The 18,804-nt window shown below is 43.4% G+C and overlaps 1 long non-coding RNA gene across 1 annotated transcript; it reads left to right on the forward strand.

Moving 5' to 3' along the window:
- The first annotated feature begins 12,601 nt into the window (after positions 1-12,601).
- Positions 12,602-16,839, forward strand: LOC120400412. Its single transcript, XR_005595791.1, has 3 exons — positions 12,602-12,652; positions 13,494-13,687; positions 16,792-16,839. It is a non-coding gene; the product is annotated as an uncharacterized LOC120400412 (long non-coding RNA).
- The last annotated feature ends 1,965 nt before the right edge of the window (positions 16,840-18,804 follow it).

The raw sequence follows: 18,804 nt of genomic DNA on the forward strand, positions 1-18,804 counted from the left end.
TTTTCCATAACTGCAGCATTACGAATTAAAAAGAAAACAAACTTACATGTACTGTCAACTTTACTCACAGAGTTTAATGATTTGTTTTGTTTGGTTTCTGCCTGGGGATTTTCTTGATAATTTCTTTAAGACATTTTGAAATCTTTCCTTGCAAAGAAAGAAAGCGGCAGAGAGCTCCCGTGTTATGCAGAGAACAATAGGGGAGCTAAGAAACGGGAACATTGTAGTACTTAGAAGTATGATAGGGGCCCTCAGGTTCTGTGGTTACCAGGAGAACTGGAGGTTCTGGTGGAGCTACTGAACTTTGCAGGCACTCTGAGTTGAGATTAGTGGAGAAACTCTGAGGGGTGCAGGAATGCCTGAGAACATGGGGAAGTTAGTCCAGCTGAATGTTTTGGCCTCTGCCAATTGCTGCAGCTCCACAGTTTCCGTGTGTATTGGGTAGAACATTATAACTCATGCAAGTCATGGATTCCACGATTCTTCATATTTCTCTTTAGCTTAACTCTTTTCCCATCCCCTTTCTGCCCCTCCATACACACTTAGATTAAAGAAGTTATGTTGCTGTGGGAAAGGCACCACCACATATGTCTTCTGTAAGTGTGATGGTTGTCACCTACTCTTTGCAGTCAGGGATTTTATCTATGCATGCAGATTCTGCTGCCTACTTAAGAATATTAGAAAATGCTGCTGCTTGTTAGAAAATACTGCTGCTTCCTACATCCTATATACAGGATGCTGAAGATTATACCATCATATTGTTGCCGGCTCAAAGAGCCCGAGGCGGAGCAACAGCAGGTTCGTTGCCCGGTGTCTCTGGCAAAGTAAGAAACTATTTTATGCAAAACATTAATGTAATCTAAAGTGTAACTCTGCTGAACTTGGAAAGTAGATTCATTTATTATACTGTGAAACCGGGATTTTTAGTTCCAATTTAAATGCAAACGTCAACCTGTTGGGTGAAAACCAAATCCACTTCAATTTAGGCTTAAACAATTTATTTTAGCCTTTATTATATATGTTTTTAGACAATGCTACTATCACGTATGAATTACATAAACATGCATAAAAAGATAAGGCAAGACAAGGAAGTGCTCAAGTTATCTTTCTTGGGGACAGGGTGACTCTTCTCAAATCTCTGCTATGCTTGGCTATTTTTCCTCTGTCTCTTCTCCACTATTATGTCAATCATCTATTTTTTAATCCTCTGTTCTGTAACTTTGCGCAGACTCAGTAGAGGAAGCTACCTCATCTGTGTCTTTATCCATATATATTCTACTCTAACCCCCTAATTAAAAGCAGGGCGGCTCTAGTAATCCGGCCGCCCAAGCAGGCGGCATGTCGCAGGGGGCGCGCTGCCGGGCGCTGGTCCCGTGGCTCCGGGACGTGCCTGCGGAGGGTGCGTTGGTCCCGCGGCCCAGTGGAGCTCCGCAGGCATGCCTGCGGGAAGTCCACCCGAGCCGTGGGACCAGGGAACCGCCTGCAGTCATGCTCGCGGGAGGTCTACCCGAGCCTTGGGACCAGCAGACCCTCCGCAGTCATGCCTGCGGGAGGTCCACCGAGTCGCAGGGACCAGCAGACCCTCCGCAGTCATGCCTGCGGAGGTCTGCTGGTCCGCGGCCCGTGGACCTCCCGCAGGCATGACTGCGAAGGTCCGCTGGACCCGCCTGCCGCCTCCTGGGAAAATGCCGCCACGCGCGCGGCGTGGCGCGTGCTGGGGCTTTGAGCCGGCCCTGATTAAAAGATTCGCCTGCATAAATCACAATAACTAACCCAGATTAATACATTTTTTGCTTATCCTGCTAAAACTTACTTATATTTGTTTAGTTCCCATCGCAGCTATTCCTTGCTGTCACGCTCCCTGGCTGCATGCAGTTGTACTTATATTACAACTGCAATTTTTATTCTTCGTACTCATCTGTTTCTGTGGCCTTGAGTTTTTACTTGTTAGCTGGTTGAATAGGCAGGTTGGGGATGAGGGATTGTACCTGACTTGTACAATTTTGCTGCTTGTTAGAAAATTCTGCTGCTTTTCACCGGTACATCCTATATACAGGATGCTGAAGGTTATACCATCATGTGAATGGGGTTAAGAATTTTCCTCTGCAGAGGTACGGTAATGGCGGTTGTTTGCTACCTCTGTGAGGACCCCATTGAGAGAAGGTCTTGGCTGGGAGTAGGTTGAGGCCAGGGACATTGAGTCAATCCAGGGTTATTACCATGTTTGTATACAAATGTTCAAGTAATTTAACAATGAGAACTTTTGACCTGTGAATAGGCCCTCTCCACTTCACTGACTGATAGCAAAGTGCAGAGGAAAGATTGATTGGTTGCCACTTCTGATGTCACAATGATGCTACTTATGAATCACCTGAGTTACTGAGCAAATTATACAGGAAAGATTGATTGTTGGTACTTGATGTCACAATGATGCTATTTGTAAATCACCTGAGTAACTGGTATAGCTCTGTCACCATAACTCTAGATGTGACTGTTGAGAGCTTTTTAGTAACTATGGAATATATGAAGAGTTTGGGGTCTTCTGTCATTGAAATAATCAAAGCCAAGAATAAGGTGAGAGAACAAGCAGAATTTTATTAATATTGTGATTAAAAAAAAATCTGTTAGCTGATTGAATGGATGGGTGGGGGATGAGGGATTGTACCTGACTTACTGAAAGCTAACAGCTCTCTTCTCTACTCCTGCTATCTGCTTGGTCAAGAACTGTATAGATGAGACACAAAAACCAATTTTCTGATTTACAGACTGTTTCAGCAAAATCTGACAATCTCAAGCAGCAGAACTACATACAAAAGCAAACATTCCTATTTTCTTCCAGAATAGTATATAATAATTTCTCAAACATACCTTAGAACACATTTCACTAAAACAATTCATAACACAGTTCTCAACAAAGCTTAACTATGTATGTGCTTGCTAATGGTGGCTCCATAATTTACAGTTGAGCTTTAGAGTTACAGACACCAGAGATACAAACTGATCAGTCAACCACACAAATCTCGTTTGGAACCGAAGAACATAATTAGGCAGCAGCAGAGACACATCCCTTCTACTCCCACCCCACCCCGCAAAAAGGCAAATACAGCACTGTACTGTGTTAAATTACTAAAAAATGAAGGGAAAGCAGCATTTTTTCTTCTGCATAGTTAAGTTGGAAAGCTATGTTAAGACAATGTTCAGTTGTAAACTTTTGAAAGAACAACCATCATGTTTTGTTCAGAGTTACGAACAACGTCCATTCCTGAGTTGGTAACTCTGAGGTTCTACTGTATATTTAAGTCCACCATTTCCCTATGCCCTTAAAAGATTTAAATAGCTTTATATGAGCTAAAACATCTCAGACTTTTGCTTATGCAGCACCAGCACAGGCAGAAGTTAATAAAGCCTATTAGTAGAACTGTATTGCAGTCTGTGAGGCTGGTACATAAACAAGAAAAGAGAACAGTGCTGTCCACTTAGAGTCACAGACCTGCATGATCCAGGACAGATTTTTTCTATCCTTTGGACCTCTAAATTGGGTGGTACCTCTGGATCCCTTCCATGACAGGAAAGAATTCACACACCTTACTGAAGAGTTTTAAAGTGCTCAGAATGCAAGATCTTGGGTCCTTCCAAGACCTCTCTGTTTTGCTGCAGAAGAATCAAGGGGGAAAAGGCCCTCTTGTATTCAGTGCAAGGAAGCCAAGAAATTTCTGTGGCTATAGTTCTGATATAATTGAAACGTTGAAATAATTTGCATTAGTGGAGCAAACGTGTTAATCATATAAAATGGATTTTTTTTTTGCTAGCTAAAACAGATGCCAAATAGGTGTACACTGATAAGAGTAAACAAATAAAGCCAGTCAAACCCAGCCTTTCATTAAGAGGCAAATCCTTATTTGGCCCCATCTTTCCATATCCATGAAGAGGCCTACACTTTGCTATATGGGATAGGGTGGGCAAGATTTCAGCAGCCTGCACAGCACTTCCTTTCTCTGCAGGAGCTTCCTTGCCACTGCATGAAGTGGTTGTTTGGTTTAGTGGGTCAGCCACTGCATTGATATACTGACAACGAGCAGGAGAACCATGGAAACTAGTGGATCATCTGCTGCTCTTTGACTTTTGGGATTAGTGATTGGTTCCTTTTTCCCTACCTTTTCATTTTTTTAATTTTTTTTAATACCAGTTACGTGGTGTGTGCTGTGGGAAGATCTGCACCTTGAAAGTTTTCCTTTATGGATAAATTGCTCTGATAGACTGAACAAATAGCAGGCCAGCTCTCTAATGAGGCAGCCAGCAATGCAGTATTTTTATTGCGGTAGAGTGAATAACGATAACAAATATCTAAGAAACACAGATATTTTATATATCCTAAAGCCATTTGAAAGTGTCATAAAAAGACGTTTTAACAGCACTGCTGTCTCCTTCTTTGAAAATCATTGGCTTTTCACCCTATTTAACATGGGGAAGTTAGTCCAGCAGAATGTTTTGGCCTCTGCCAATTGTTGCAGCTCCACAATTTCGTGCATTGGGTAGAACATTGTAGCTCATGCAAGTCATGGATTCCACGATTCTTCATATTTCTCTTTAGCTTAACTCTTTTCCCATCCCCTTTCTGCCCTCCATACACACTTAGATTAAAGAAGTTATGTTGCCGTGGGGAAAGGCACCACCACATATGTCTTCTGTAAGTGTGATGGTTGTCACCTACTCTTTGCTGTCAGGGATTTTATCTATGCATGCACATTCTGCTGCCTACTTAAGAATGTTAGAAAATGCTGCTGCTTGTTAGAAAATTCTGCTGCTTCCTACATCCTATATACGGATGCTGAAGATTATACCATCATATGAATGGGGTTAAGAATTTGCCTCTGCAGAGGTACGGTAATGGCTGTTCTTTGCTACCTCTGTGAGGACCCCATTGAGAGAAGGTCTTGGCTGCAGTAGGTAGAGGCCAGGAACAATGAGTCAATCCAGGGTTATTACCATGTTTGTATACAGATGTTCAAGTAAGTTAACGATGAGAACTTTTGACCTCAGAATAGGCCCTCTCCACTTCACTGACTGATCGCAAAGTGCAGAGGAAAGATTGATTGGTTGCTGCTTCTGATGTCACAGTGATGCTACTTGTAAATTACCTGAGTTACCGGCATAGCTCTGTCACCATAACCTCTAGATGTGACTGTTGAGAGCTTTTCTTATTATAGTCTAGCTTCTTTACATGAGTTTGAAACTGATTGAATTGCAGATTATATTAGTAAATATGTTCAAAATAGTTCAGTAATTTTTTTCTGATCAATCAATGTGCCGATTCTCTGTAAATTTAAAGTTGCATTGAATTTATCTCCTGTGCCTAAACACTTATTAAAACTTTAGCACACACTTGTCTTCTAGCCAAGTGTAATCTGTTCTCAGTTTGGTATGGATACCTGTGTGAGTGTTCATTAAGTCATGGAACACTGTAAGAAGTTTTGGGGCAGAGACCATGACTTCTCGTATGTATGTCGTTTTTTGTTGTTGTTTTTTTTTTTAAACACTGCCTACTAAAGTGGGATTTCAATCCTGATTACGGGGGCGGGATTGCTATTGTAGTACAAATAATAAATATTACCCTTGCATCACTGTGATTTATGATTAAACTTTGTATAGCGTGAAATGTTGAGCAAAAATGGACGACCTACTGAGTCATCAGAGACAATTTGTCGAAAATAATCACGGTCCTTAGAACAGAAAATAAAAGAAAAGGAAAAGGTAAGACGAGACCCATTTTTTCACAAGTTTAAAGTTGCCTCCAGACTGCTATTACCAGAGTGAACAAGTTGTTCATTGAGTAATTGTCCATGTAGAAGAAACAACGCTGACGATTCCATATTTGATGTGTGCGCCCTCATGCATGCTGTCAGAATTTTTTCCCCGTAATGGTACCCCCAGGGCCAGCTTTGGCAACCTCTGGAGCCCTGTGCTTATGCGCCGGTACATGGGGCCCTGCTGGTCCCACGCCCTCTCAGTTCCTTGAATGGATCTGTATTTGTTAGTGAAACAATTTACTGGCCTACCACGAATTAAGTTGACTAAAGCCATGTTCCCTAGCTGGTGATAATAGTAGTCTGGTGGTTATAACTTGGTAAGAGGAAGTGAACTGTATTTCTTCAAGGTAGGCTGGGCAGGCAGGCTACCAATTTGTTCACCTCTAATTTATAGTTCGATGACAAAAATAAAATCAGAAAAAAGTTTGAACATTTTGCTAATAATTTGCTCGCTTCTTCCTGAGTTTGACCCTCCCCGCCTGCATTCTTCTGCTTCTGGCAGGCCAACCCAGGGTAGGAGTGGGCCTTTGGAAAGGGTCTGAGGGCAGAGAGGCTGGGTATAATAAGGGGGTGGGGAGACATAAAGATTTGGGGAAATGGATCACTGGGATCCAAGAGGGTGGGGACTTCATAGGATGGGTCTCTGGCTGGCAATGAGAGTGGGAACAGGCTGTGGAGTGCTTGAGGATATGGGATGGAGCAGGTGTCTTGCTGGAGGATAGGAGGGTGCTTAGGAGAAAGCTGAGGGGAAGCACTAGCACTTCACTACCTTCTCCAGCTGACAAACCTGCTATGATTTGTTAGAGGAGTCCTGCAGCTGCTGCCAAGAGAAGTTTGGCAGAGAGGTTTGCTGCCAGGAGACGCCACTAGTGCTTTCCTCCCTATCTTCCTCTGCTTTCTGCCCCCACTCAGCCCTCTCTTTTCCTTACCAACCCCAACACCCCGACTAAAAGTCCCGTGCCCTCATAGCCCTATTCCCTCATATAAATCCTCTCAAATTCATGTAGAGCCCCAACCATAAGGACCGTGGGGCCTGGAAGAAGCCTCAAAAACGAATTATACCCAGATGGATATCTACTTTGCATCTCCTAATGGTTGCAGGAGATGGGCTAGATTCCTAAGGATCTTAGGAGTTGTGTATTAGTGAAGTTCTGCTCCCCCAGACCTGAGGCGGGAGGAGTCAATGCCCCTCTACCAAACTTCTGTTGCTGCCCAGTCATGTGTTAAGTCAAATTGAAAATAACTAAGGCATTTTCCTCATGAAAACATTTTGACAGCAATAAGCTAAACATGTAATCACAGCAAAGAAGGGAATTCCCCGCACCCCAAAGGATCATGATTATTGGGGATTAGTCTGGTTGCTTAGTTGTAATGCTCGATGTTGTTATGGAGATCTACTTTTGAATCGACATATAAGCTTCATTCCATTATTTGCTAGTATTTTTTTGATCCACCTGTCTTGGTGTAGCAGATGAAGTAGGCTACTCTGATTGGCCAAAGTGAGTCATGGCCATTAGTGGCCATAACAGAATTTATGCTTTACTTAAAAATGGGTTTTAAACTCTTTTTGCTTCTGTCAGCGAGCGCTTTAGTGTAATTAGTAACTTTTTTAAGAGGCAATTTACAGCCCCTCCCCTGCGTTTTCCAGTGTTAATAGTTATAGTAACTTGACAAGAAACATGTAACTAGAGTGTGTTTCTCTCTCCTACCCCTCCCCCCCCAGTCTTCTACATTTCTAAGAAGTGTTTCATCAGCTACATGACTTACTGACAGGGATCTGCCGTGCACCAGATAAACCAGGACTTGCAGCAAGCCAACGATGCTCTACGAGCAGAACTCAACAAAGTAGGATTTTTAATATCTGAACTATTCAAATGGAAGTGGTGATGCTGAGTTTTTATTTTATGTAAAATTTAACTGTCCTCTTTATTGTGTTTGAAGATCTATACATGACTAATATTTAAGTGCAACTAAATATATCACAGGTCAGAGCAAGCTGCAGTATGTTCCTGTCACAGGTGAGCTGGTCCATTAAAAGACTGGGGCACAGCTGCACCTTTTGTCAGGTTTAGCCCATCTCCTGTATGATGGGAATAAATACAAGGGTTATGTGACAGAAGCATGCATCTAAACCGGGTCTGCTGGCAGGTAAAAGGGCAGCCTGTGGTCATTCAAGAGAGAGACCCCTCTGCCCCAAAAGTTCAGAGAGAGACTCTCTCTAGTGCCCAGGCAGAGAGCCTGTGAAGAGGACAGGTGACAATTTTCCAGAACTCCAAGGCAGAAGCCTTTGGGGAAGAGAATTACAAGGAACTGGAAACTGTGCAGGGATAAGCCTCCATTGATGGACTTGTAGGATGCAGAAGTCCCAGCTAGGAGAGGGGTGGGACTACAAGGATGGGCCTGCTCTGATCAAGACCTGAAAACTAGAGGCATTATATGCGGAAAAGAATAATTGAGGCTGGATAAGGGTATGTTTGAGTCTTGTGTTATGATAATAAACCAACCTGGAAGAGAGCACTACTGTAAAATCACCACATGTGATATCTGGTTTGATGCAAGATTAAAGGTAAACTGAGGTAGCAGATGGGCCCAAAGGCAATCTGGGGTAATGCCCTACAACCGCTCTTTAGCCTTGTTCTGATATGAGCACTGCTTCTTTTCTATCCACACTCTCTAATAGAAAACTGCTTTTTATTTATGATACACACAGTCTACACTGACTTAATACAGAGGTTCTAAATTTGACCACGATAGCTGTCCGGCATAGCTATGTGTCATCCTAGCTGTGTGAGCACATTAATCAAACATTTTCTACAGAGGTGGTTAGTATTTTCTACACATACTCTTCTTTCCAGGTTTACTCTGAAACACTCGATTCATACTCAAACTTGACATCTATAGGTTTTTATCCAGAAAAGCCTACTCCTTTCTAGAATGGAACTAGGTTATTTCATTCTCATTTTTACTTCCTTTTAATTTGGAGTACTATGGAGCTATTATGACTGATATAAAACAGGTTAAAAAGGTTGAAACCAGTTAGAATTTGGTGGTGGTACAGTTATGATCTTGTTAACTTCCTGGTTTAGATAGCGACATAACAGGGTCGGCAACCTTTCAGAAGTGGTGTGCCGAATCTTCATTTATTCACTCTAATTTAAGGTTTCATGCCAGTAATACAATTTAACGTTTTTAGAAGGTCTCTTTCTATAAGTCTATAATATATAACTAAACTATTGGTGTATGTAAAGTAAAAAAGGTTTTTAAAATGTTTAAGAAGCTTCATTTAAAATTAAATTAAAACGCAGAGGCCTCTGGACCAGTGGCCAGGACCCAGGCAGTGTGAGTGCCACTGAAAATCAGCTCGTGTGCCGTCTGTGGCACGCATGCCATAAGTTGCCTATCCTTGCGATATAAAGTCAGGTGATAAATTTAAGATAGAGGATAGCACGACACTAATTTCCCTTGCCCCTGAAGAATGTGGTTATGGAGACAGAGGTGCAAGCTGAATGTCTTTGTTGGTCCATAAATATGGGGAATTAAGATGTACAAATACTGGTTTTTCACAACATGTAACCTATTCCTTGAGTATATAGTAAGTGGAAAAGGTAGAGTAATTTGTCAATCTCTTGGTATTTGGATTGTACCGAATTGAGTCTAGTTTGGTATTGATCCTTTCTGTTTGTTGGCTGTTCAATGGCATATTTGGTGATAGCTGATCATCAGTCCAACACCTAAATGTTACCTCTCAAATGAGCAGCTGAGGACTGAGTGGGAATGGGGAAGGATCTTCTAAACCCAATAGGTGCTCGCTTGACAAAATATGTTATGTTAAAAAAATGGAGAGCAAGTGTTAAATCTGCTGCCCTTATGATTGAGCTTAAAAGAAAGCACTGGTTAGGATTCCCAATGATTACCAGACTGTACTATGACTATGGCTTAAATTATGAATATATTTATACATTACAACTATATACTTGAAAATGTGCCTGAAAATATTTTTCATAACCTTGCCCAGTCTTGAGTTAAAGATTTGTGTTACCTTAACTTGTTCTGGTTTTGGTATGATACAGAATCTAGAACCCAGGACTGGACAGTGAAAGGAGGATGGATTTTTCAGATATTTGGGCTTTTTTTAATTGCACTTTTTTAAAGCCATCATGCTGAGTTTCAAGGTTTAGGGCCAAATTCTGCTCTTAGTTATACAACACAGAAGTCAACAGTTACTCCAAACTTCTCTTTCTGTAGGAGGAAGCAGAACGTAGCTTATTCTTTTGGCTTTGTTTTCTAAGGTATCTCTGGAGCTCATCATTTACGGGGACATCAGGAATTTTTAATTTTTTAAAATAGATTCAATATAACTACAAATAAAATGTGATGTGTTTTCCTCATAGGCAATAGCAGTGAAACACTGTTTGGAAAAGGACTCCAGTGAGCTTAACACAGAAGCTGTGCAGAGCAGAACAGGCTTTACTAGCAAACCAGTCAAAGGAACTGGAATAATTGATAATTTAAACTGGAAATCAGTAAGAACTGGTGCCATTTATGCCTTACCGACTCCCAGGGGAACTCTGCAAGCTCTATGTTGAGAATAGTGTATTTCCACCAGAAGTTGTGTTTCGATACTGTCTTATTCTGGCTGTCCTTTTTTGGAGCATCTTAAAAGACTGTGACAAAGTTCCTCCTCTGCCTTGGTGGGTCCTGCACTTATTGGCGGATTTGCTCACCTCAGATATTCAGGGCAGCCCTCAGTTTGGCCAGTTTTATGGCTCAAACCTGCCATTCACTCAGCTAACCACATCACTTGCCAGCATGGGGAAAAGGAAGGAGAACAATCCTCAGTCTCTGCTGACCCACCTAGTGGGCCAGGGAGACAGGCCAGGGATCTTCGCCTCTGGTGGGACCCACAGTCCAAGTCAACTCCTCTTATATCCAGTAGGAGGGAGGGGAATGAGGGGAACCCAGGCCTTCCCTCTACTCTGGGTTTCAGCCCAGGGCCCTGTGGATCGCAGCTGTCTACAGTGTTACGTAACACCTGTGTGACAGCTACAACTCCCTGGGCTACTTCCCCATAGCCTCCTCCCAACATCTTCTTTATCCTCACTACAGGATAGGCATGTGAACAATTCCACGTGCCACTGCAAAGAGAAATTCTGGTAATGACTATATGAAGTTTTATTTGTAACACGATAGGTTGGTTGTTTACTGCCAAGCAGAAGGGGAAAAGTTTTTAAACCTATCCATCTAGGTGAATTTTTTCTTATCTATTCCCTCTGCATTTTCTAGTCTGCAATCTTTTTCTACTTCCATTTATGGTGAATGAGGGACTGTAGTTCTATGCTCGCTTCAGAAATAAACACATCAAAAGCACTCATGTAGCACAGTGTAGAGCCGGTATTGTGGCAAGCAGGCATTGAGTTACAGTACTCACCCATGCCCAGCTGATGGAGCACTGTGCTTGATATTTACATTATCCTGAAGTGCTTTTATAAGGCTGCCAGATATCCACCATCCATTTATTTTGGCACCCCAATGCACATAAGGTGGACAACATGCCTGGGCCACATGCTTTTCGGCCGGGTTCTGTCATTTGGTTATTTTGAATATTATATTTAGATTATGATTTTCTATCAAGGAAATCTACACACACGTAGCTTTCCAATAAACATGACTTTAATGTTTCTCTGTTGGAATTAGAAGCTGCTAGAATTCAATTGTATATTACTAAGTGAACTCTACTGTACAACTTCATATTATAACTTTTGTTTGGATTTTTAGTTGCACTGAACTTTTAATGGCAGGTGAGATGCCATTAGTGAGAGTATAATGCTTAGACAGAAGAATGAATTTTCCTATTAGCAACTAAAAATTTTTTTTATTTTATAGCTAGACAATCTGAAGGCTTTAGTTCAACTGAAGAAGCAAAATGGATTCGCTGACAGTAAACTGAAGACATGGATGCAATCCTGTAAGCAGCTGGGGAAGGAAAAGAAACGTTGCTGAAACAAATTGTTGACCGTAATGCTCTATTAAAGGAGCACAAGCCAAGTATGGGGTAGTTGAAGAAGGAAATGCTATACTAGAATGATTGTAAGGCTGCAAATCATTCCTGGAAGTCACGGTTTCTGTGACCTCTGTGAATTTTGCAGTGCTGGTGCAGCTGATCCCAGGATCTCAGCAGCTGGGGAAGCCCAGGAGCCAGCCGCGCTCGCTGTTGCTCAGTCAGCCCCAGGCACGGTCCCTGAGCAGCAGTCTGGGACTCGTGGTGGTGGGGCCCTGAGCCACCTCTTCCCCAGCACCAGCATTGCCCTGCTCTCTCTCCACTCCCAGCAGTCTTCAGGAGCATCCTCTCCCAGGCGGTAGGATTTAGTCCCAGGTATTTTTAGTAAAAGTCATGGAGGGGTCACGGGGCCCTGACTTTTTGTTTATTGCCCGTGACCTGTCCATGACTTTTACTAAAAATACCCACGACTAAAACATAGCCTTAATCATGATCCTGTTTCTAACCTTAATGCATTTATTTAGAACACATGTTTTCAAAACCTCCATTATTACATTTGATTCAGATGAGGGGCCAGATCCTCATAAATCAGTATAGTTTCTGAAGCTCTGCTATAGTTGACTGTGGTTGCACAAGCACACGTCTTATGTACTTAATTAACAAATGAATGATTGAGATCATTGCATTCTAAACACATCTTTCCAGAGTCTCCTTAAAGTTATTTGTACAGGTAACGACTCTTTCCCTTGGTCAGGTGCTGATGAGGTTGCCATCTACCTACATTCACTGACCCAGGACAACGAGCCAGAGTATGAGCCAGACGGACTCCCAGAGGTGGTCAGAAAAGGTAATTGTTACTTCTTTAGAGGAGAATGGTCCACATTGTGGGGAGTAGAGGCGCGCACGCTTATCTAAATAATCGTGTTGTCATAGGTGTGACTTGGAAGCATTGTAAAACTTGACATCATTGGCCAAATCCAGCCCTCATATAGGTTGCAAGAGAGGGATTCTAGGCCCAGCCATTCCCATTATAAAACACCTTTTTCTTCTGGTTGATAGGAAGGGGGGAAATTTTTGCTTAAACATTTTTAACTAAATGTTTTTTCATTGAAATGTGCTGCATTGTCAAACCGAAATGTATTACGGAGATGTATTGATTCGGACAAAGTTTTTGCTGAGCAGGGAGGGAGACCCCCAAATTGAAAGCCTGATGTTTTTTGATTCAATTTCATTTTATGAAAGCATTTGAAAGGCTTATGTTTTCATTCCAATCTAGAATAAAACAAATTCTGAAACCTCAAAGGGGTCGCAGAAACAAAATTGTCTCCTCTGGCCGGCTCTATGTAGAACAATAGGAGAGACATCGCTTTCAGATGGAAATGATTTTCCAGTTAATGGTGTCCCTTTAAAGGAAAAAGAGAACATTTGCTTGGGGAAAACTCTTTTGCCATTTTAGTAGAGTTGCTGTTACACAGATCCACACCCTGCCTGAGTTCACCTATAAAATTCTAGGAACGCAAGATAGTCCTAATAATTCCCCCATTCTGTTATTCAGTGAGTAAATACCATTTTACTTTCTTAAATTATTACCCGTTGTCATCTCCATCTTGAATTGAGCAAGATCAGATTGATTGGAACAATAAAGTAATTTAATCAACTGTGGTTAATGGCTGTTGTTTATTTTTCAGGCTTTGCTGATATTCCTACTGGGAAAACCAACCCCTGTGTTTTGTGCAGAACAGCACTAAACCTAAAGACCAGTGCCCGTCTTGCTGCTCAAAGCCAAAATTTGTCACCATATGGCCAATGTTTACAAAAAGGCAGGTCAGCTAATTTTGCCAAGATCTCTAAACCGACAGCTGGTGGCAGCAAATCACCAAAGGTAACTGATCGTCAAAATGTATCTGAATGTGCAGGGCCTGGGAAATCCACATAATGTATTTATCTCTCCAAGTGAGTTTGAAGATATGCCGTGTTATTCATGCCTCCTTTATATCTGCCATGAATATAGTGAAGACAAGGTCATCAATGTAAATAAAATGAATAAAGCTTGGCACATAACAAAGATCTGGGCATAATGGTAAACTTAAAATTGTTGGTATGATCAAATCTGTGATCTCATGCCAAGTGCTCATTAACTTGGTAAATGGGAATGAGGTCAATCTTCCCACTTTAATGCTCATCCCAAATATTTGATTATTTCTTGAAAGGCCTGGATGCCTAGAGCAGGGGTGTGCGAATGCATATATGGATTACACGCAAAAGCACTCAAAAATTCGTATATGGTGGAATTAAGGCTTGTTGGCCCAATCTCCTGCTCAGCCAGCCCCAGTTCTCTTAGACTCATAGACTTTAAGGTCAGAAGGGGCCATTCTGATCGCCTAGCCTGACCTCCTGCACAACGCAGGCCACAGAATGTCACCCACCCACTCCTGTAACAAACCCCTAACCTGTGTCTGAGTTACTGAAGTCCTCATATCGTGGTTTAAAGACCTCCAGGTGAGAGAATCCTCCAGCAAGTGACCCGTGCCCCATGCTGCAGAGGAAGGTGAAAACCTCCAGGGCCTCTGCCAATCTGCCCTGGAGGAAAATCCTTCCCGACCCCAAATATGGCAATCAGTTAAACCCTGAGCATGTGGGCCAGACTCACCAGCCAGACACCCAGGAAAGAATTCTCTGTAGTAACTCAGATCCCACCCCATCTAACATCACATCACAGACCACTGGGCATATTTACCTGCTAATAATCAAAGATCAATTGCCAAATTAATTGCCAAAATTAGGCTATCCCATCATACCGCTCTCCATAAACTTATCAAGCTTAGTCTTGAAGCCAGATATGTCTTTTGCCCCCGCTTACTCCCTTGGAAGGCTGTTCCAGACTTTCACTCCTCTAATGGTTAGAAACCTTCATCTAATTTCAACTCTAAACGTCCTAGTGTCCAGTTTATATCCATTTGTTCTTGTGTCCACATTGGTACGAAGCTTAAATAATTCCTCTCCCTCCCTGATATTTATCCTTCTGATATATTTATAAAGAGCAATCAGATCTCCCTCAGCCTTCTTTTGATTAGGCTAAACAAGCCAAGCTCTTTGAGTCTCCTTACATAAGACAGGTTTTCCATTTCTTGGATCATCCTAGTAGCCTTTCTCTGTACCTGTTCTAGTTTGAATTCATCCTTCTTAAACATGGGAGACCAGAACTGCACAAAATATTCCAGATGAGGTCTCACCAGTGCCTTGTATAACGGTACTAACCCTCCTTATCTTTACTGGAAATATCTCACCTGATGCATCCTAAAACCGCATTAGCTTTTTCATGGCCATATCACATTGGCAGCTCATAGTCATCTTGTGATCAACCAATACTTCAAGGTCCTTCTCCTCCTCTGTTACTTCCAAATGATGCGCCCCAATTTATAACCAAAATTCTTGTTCTTAATCCCTAAATGCATGACCTTGCACTTTTCACGGTTAAATTTCATCCTATTACTATTACTCCAGTTTACAGGGTCATCCAGATCTTCCTGTGTGATATCCAGATCTTCCTGTGTGATATCCTGGTCCTTCTCTGTGTTAGCAATACCTCCCAGCTTTATTAGCACATTCCCACTTTTGTTCCAAAGTCAGTAATAAAAAGATTAAATAAGATTGGTCCCAAAACCGATCCCTGAGGAACTCCACTAGTAACCTCCTTCCAGCCTGACAGTTCACCTTCAGTATGACCTGTTGTAGTCTCCTTTAACCAGTTCCTTATCCACCTTTCAATTTTCATCTTGATCCCCATCTTTTCCAATTTAACGAATAACTTCTCGTGGAACCGTATCAAGTGCCTTACTGAAATCGAGGTAAATTAGATCCACTGCGCTTCCTTTGTCTAAAAATCTGTTACCATCTCAAAGAAGGAGATCAGGTTGGTTCCACTCTGTCCCCACCCTGAAAATTTCAGCCCAAGCAATTAAAGTTTGTAGTTAGAAGCAGCAGAAAACAGGGTCTTCTTGTAATGGGAGGAGTCAGGTACCCTTAATAATAAATGGTCCTATTAGCTTTGCCAGTAATATATGTTGGTAACAATTCTGTTTTTGCTGGCACTAGAAGGATAAGCCCTGATGCTCACCTCTCACACAGGACCCACATCAGTGTAAATGGGATGAGAATTGGGGCCAATTACCTAGACTATCAGAAGCTTTGGCATTCAGGATTTCAATTGTCATGAAGCACACATATATAACTACTGAAGTTTTAGCTAACTGATGCTAAAATCATGTCAGAATTTGGTGGGGAGTGCAGGGAGTGCAGAGACAAGGACGATTGTAATAGCAGTGGGGACTGGAATTTGAGAGAACCCCAAAGGTGTACACATTGTGAAATTTTTCAACAGTTTTACAAAGCTAGTGTTGACCATCACAACAAACATATTGTGAAGGTTATGTTAAATATTTAGAATGACATGACATTCTCCTGAATATTTCATAATACGCCTGACAGGATATCCTCTGCAGGCCAATGTAAATGCTTCAGGACTAAACAACTTTTTCAAGTGCTATCATATTTACAGAATAAACTATAGGACATTTACAAATTCATTATGAAATATCAGTAATTAAACTTAAATTACATATCTCAAAATACAGTTCTGCAGATTAGTGATTGAGCAAGAAGAGACTAGACAAGGAACTCCTGTGTACTACTCCTTAGCTTTGCCTAGACCTTGTTAAATTATGTGACTTGTGATTTGTAAAGCATGGATGATAATGCCCATTCTATCTTGAACATGGTGAGGAGTAGGTAGTTGCTGTAAAGCATTCTGCATAGCGCTGTTGTATTTTCAGAGTGATAACTATAAACATTGAAGATTCTTGCTTTAGCGTGTGTCTGCTAATTCATATTATTCAGTCGCTTGGAATGGGTCTTTCACTTCCTGCTGGTAATTAACAAGGTTCTCCAATACCACTAAAGCATGAGAATTTTTTCTTTGTGTTGCAGGTAGATGATACTCAGCAGTGCCAAGCAGAAACAGCTATTGAACCCATGGAATCTAGTTCAAGATCTCCTCTTTGCATGAAGAAGCAAAACACACAAGCTGTTGCTGAGAACTTGATGGAGAATCTCAACACACACCAAGGCAGATGTTCCTTGAGCACACAAAAACTACCTGATCAAAATGAACAAGACAAAAACTGTATGGTACAGTAAACCTGAGTAGTATAAGTAGTATACCATGAAACAAACCCTAACCGCACCCCTTGACCCCTTAAACTCTGCCCCTTGAACCAGTGATGAGCTGCCAAATTTTTAACAACGGGTTCCTCCTCCTCCAAAATTTTAACAACGGGTTCCTCCTTCCCCTCTGTGGGGTCGTGCCCCACCCCACCCCTCAGGTTCCTTACCCCACACCCTCCGAGACCCCTGACCGACCCCCCCCGGCCCTGTCCCCGGTGCCCTGCCCACTGACTGCCCTGACCCCTATCCACCCCCCCACAACCCACCCCCTCCCTGCCCCCTTACCACACTGCCTGGGGACCGGGTCCACTCTGCCAGGACCACGACCGACTCCCGGGCCAGGCCGCCCGACTCCTCGGCCGGGCCGCACCGGGCCCGCCGAGCCGCCGCCCGACTTCCGGCCGGGCCGGCACTGGGCCCGACTCGCCGAGCCGCTGCCCGACCGGCAGGCCGCACCGGGCCCGACTCGAGCCGCCGCCCGACCGGCCGGCCGCTGGGCCCGACTCGGCCGGGCCGGCAGCCGGCCGGCCGCCCGCCGCCGGGCGGCAGCCGCTGGGCCCGACTCGGCCGGGCGCTGGGCTGGAGGGAGCCGCGTCTGGGACCGGAGCTGCTGAGCCAGCCGCACCTCCCCTCCCCCTCCGCGCCCCAGCTTACCTGCTGGCTGCCTCCATGCTGCTTGTTCAGGCTTCCCGCGAACATCTGATTCACGGGAAGCAGGGGAGGGGGAGGAGAAGGGGGCGGAGCAGGAGAGGAGTGGGCGGGAACTTTTGTTAAATTTAGCAGCCCTTAACAAGCGGTTCTAAAATGGCTGCTAAAATTTAACAACGGGTTCGTGCGAACCCGTGCGAACCCGCTGCAGCTCACCCCTGCCTTGAACCCCACTCACCTGTCACCAGAAGTCCCGCTCCGGGGGGTATTAATCCCAGGGTCAAGATGCCACATGACCGGAAGCAAGGTGTGTCACGTGACCATCCTCTACCACTCAGGAAGGGTTTCAGCCGCTGGGGACCACCCCGAGAGGAGATTTGACCAATCAAGGCAAGTTCTGGGGTGGAGTGACCCATCTGGATGTGGGTCATGTGACCCCTCTAAGAACTCCTCCTACTTCCCTCTACCAATCAGGATGGGGTTCACCCTGATAGGACCTCCTCAGAGGAGATCTGACCAATCAGAGTGAGTTCTGGGGTGGGGTGACCTGTTCGAAGTGGGTCGTGACCCTCTAAGAACTCCTCCCAACGCCTCTGCCAATCAGAGAGCAGCACCATTACCCCATAAGTCCCATCTCCGGGCAGAGGAGGCCATCTCTGACCAAGGACACGTGTTTTAGAAATTGTGGAAAGGCTACTGAGAGGAAACATGGACTCCTTTACCACCCCCATGAGAACTTCGACTTTGTTTTGACCCCGAGCACCTTTGGAATTGTGTGGAGAAAGCGCTACCTCGGTGACAGTTCCAAGGAGGACCCTTTGACTCAACGTTGATGGATACGCTGGAATCCGACCAAAAACTTTGTTAGGCATCCCAATTAGTGTGAAGGTTTCTCATTGTCCACCCCTCGAGGTGGACAATGAGACCCTTTGACTCAGCCGTTGGGTTCTTACACTGTTTGTTTTCTGAAAATCTCTCAACAGCTTAACGATGCTGTGACAGTACCTCCTATACGGCTTTTGACAGTACCTCCCATAAGGCTTTATGGAAATAATGCTTAGAATGTGTTTTATGGAACTATGCTTAGAATGTGTTTTATGCTACATATGCCATGTAACACATCTCCGT

Source organism: Mauremys reevesii, linkage group 3 (assembly GCF_016161935.1).
Source record: "Mauremys reevesii isolate NIE-2019 linkage group 3, ASM1616193v1, whole genome shotgun sequence".
NCBI lineage: Eukaryota > Metazoa > Chordata > Testudines > Geoemydidae > Mauremys > Mauremys reevesii.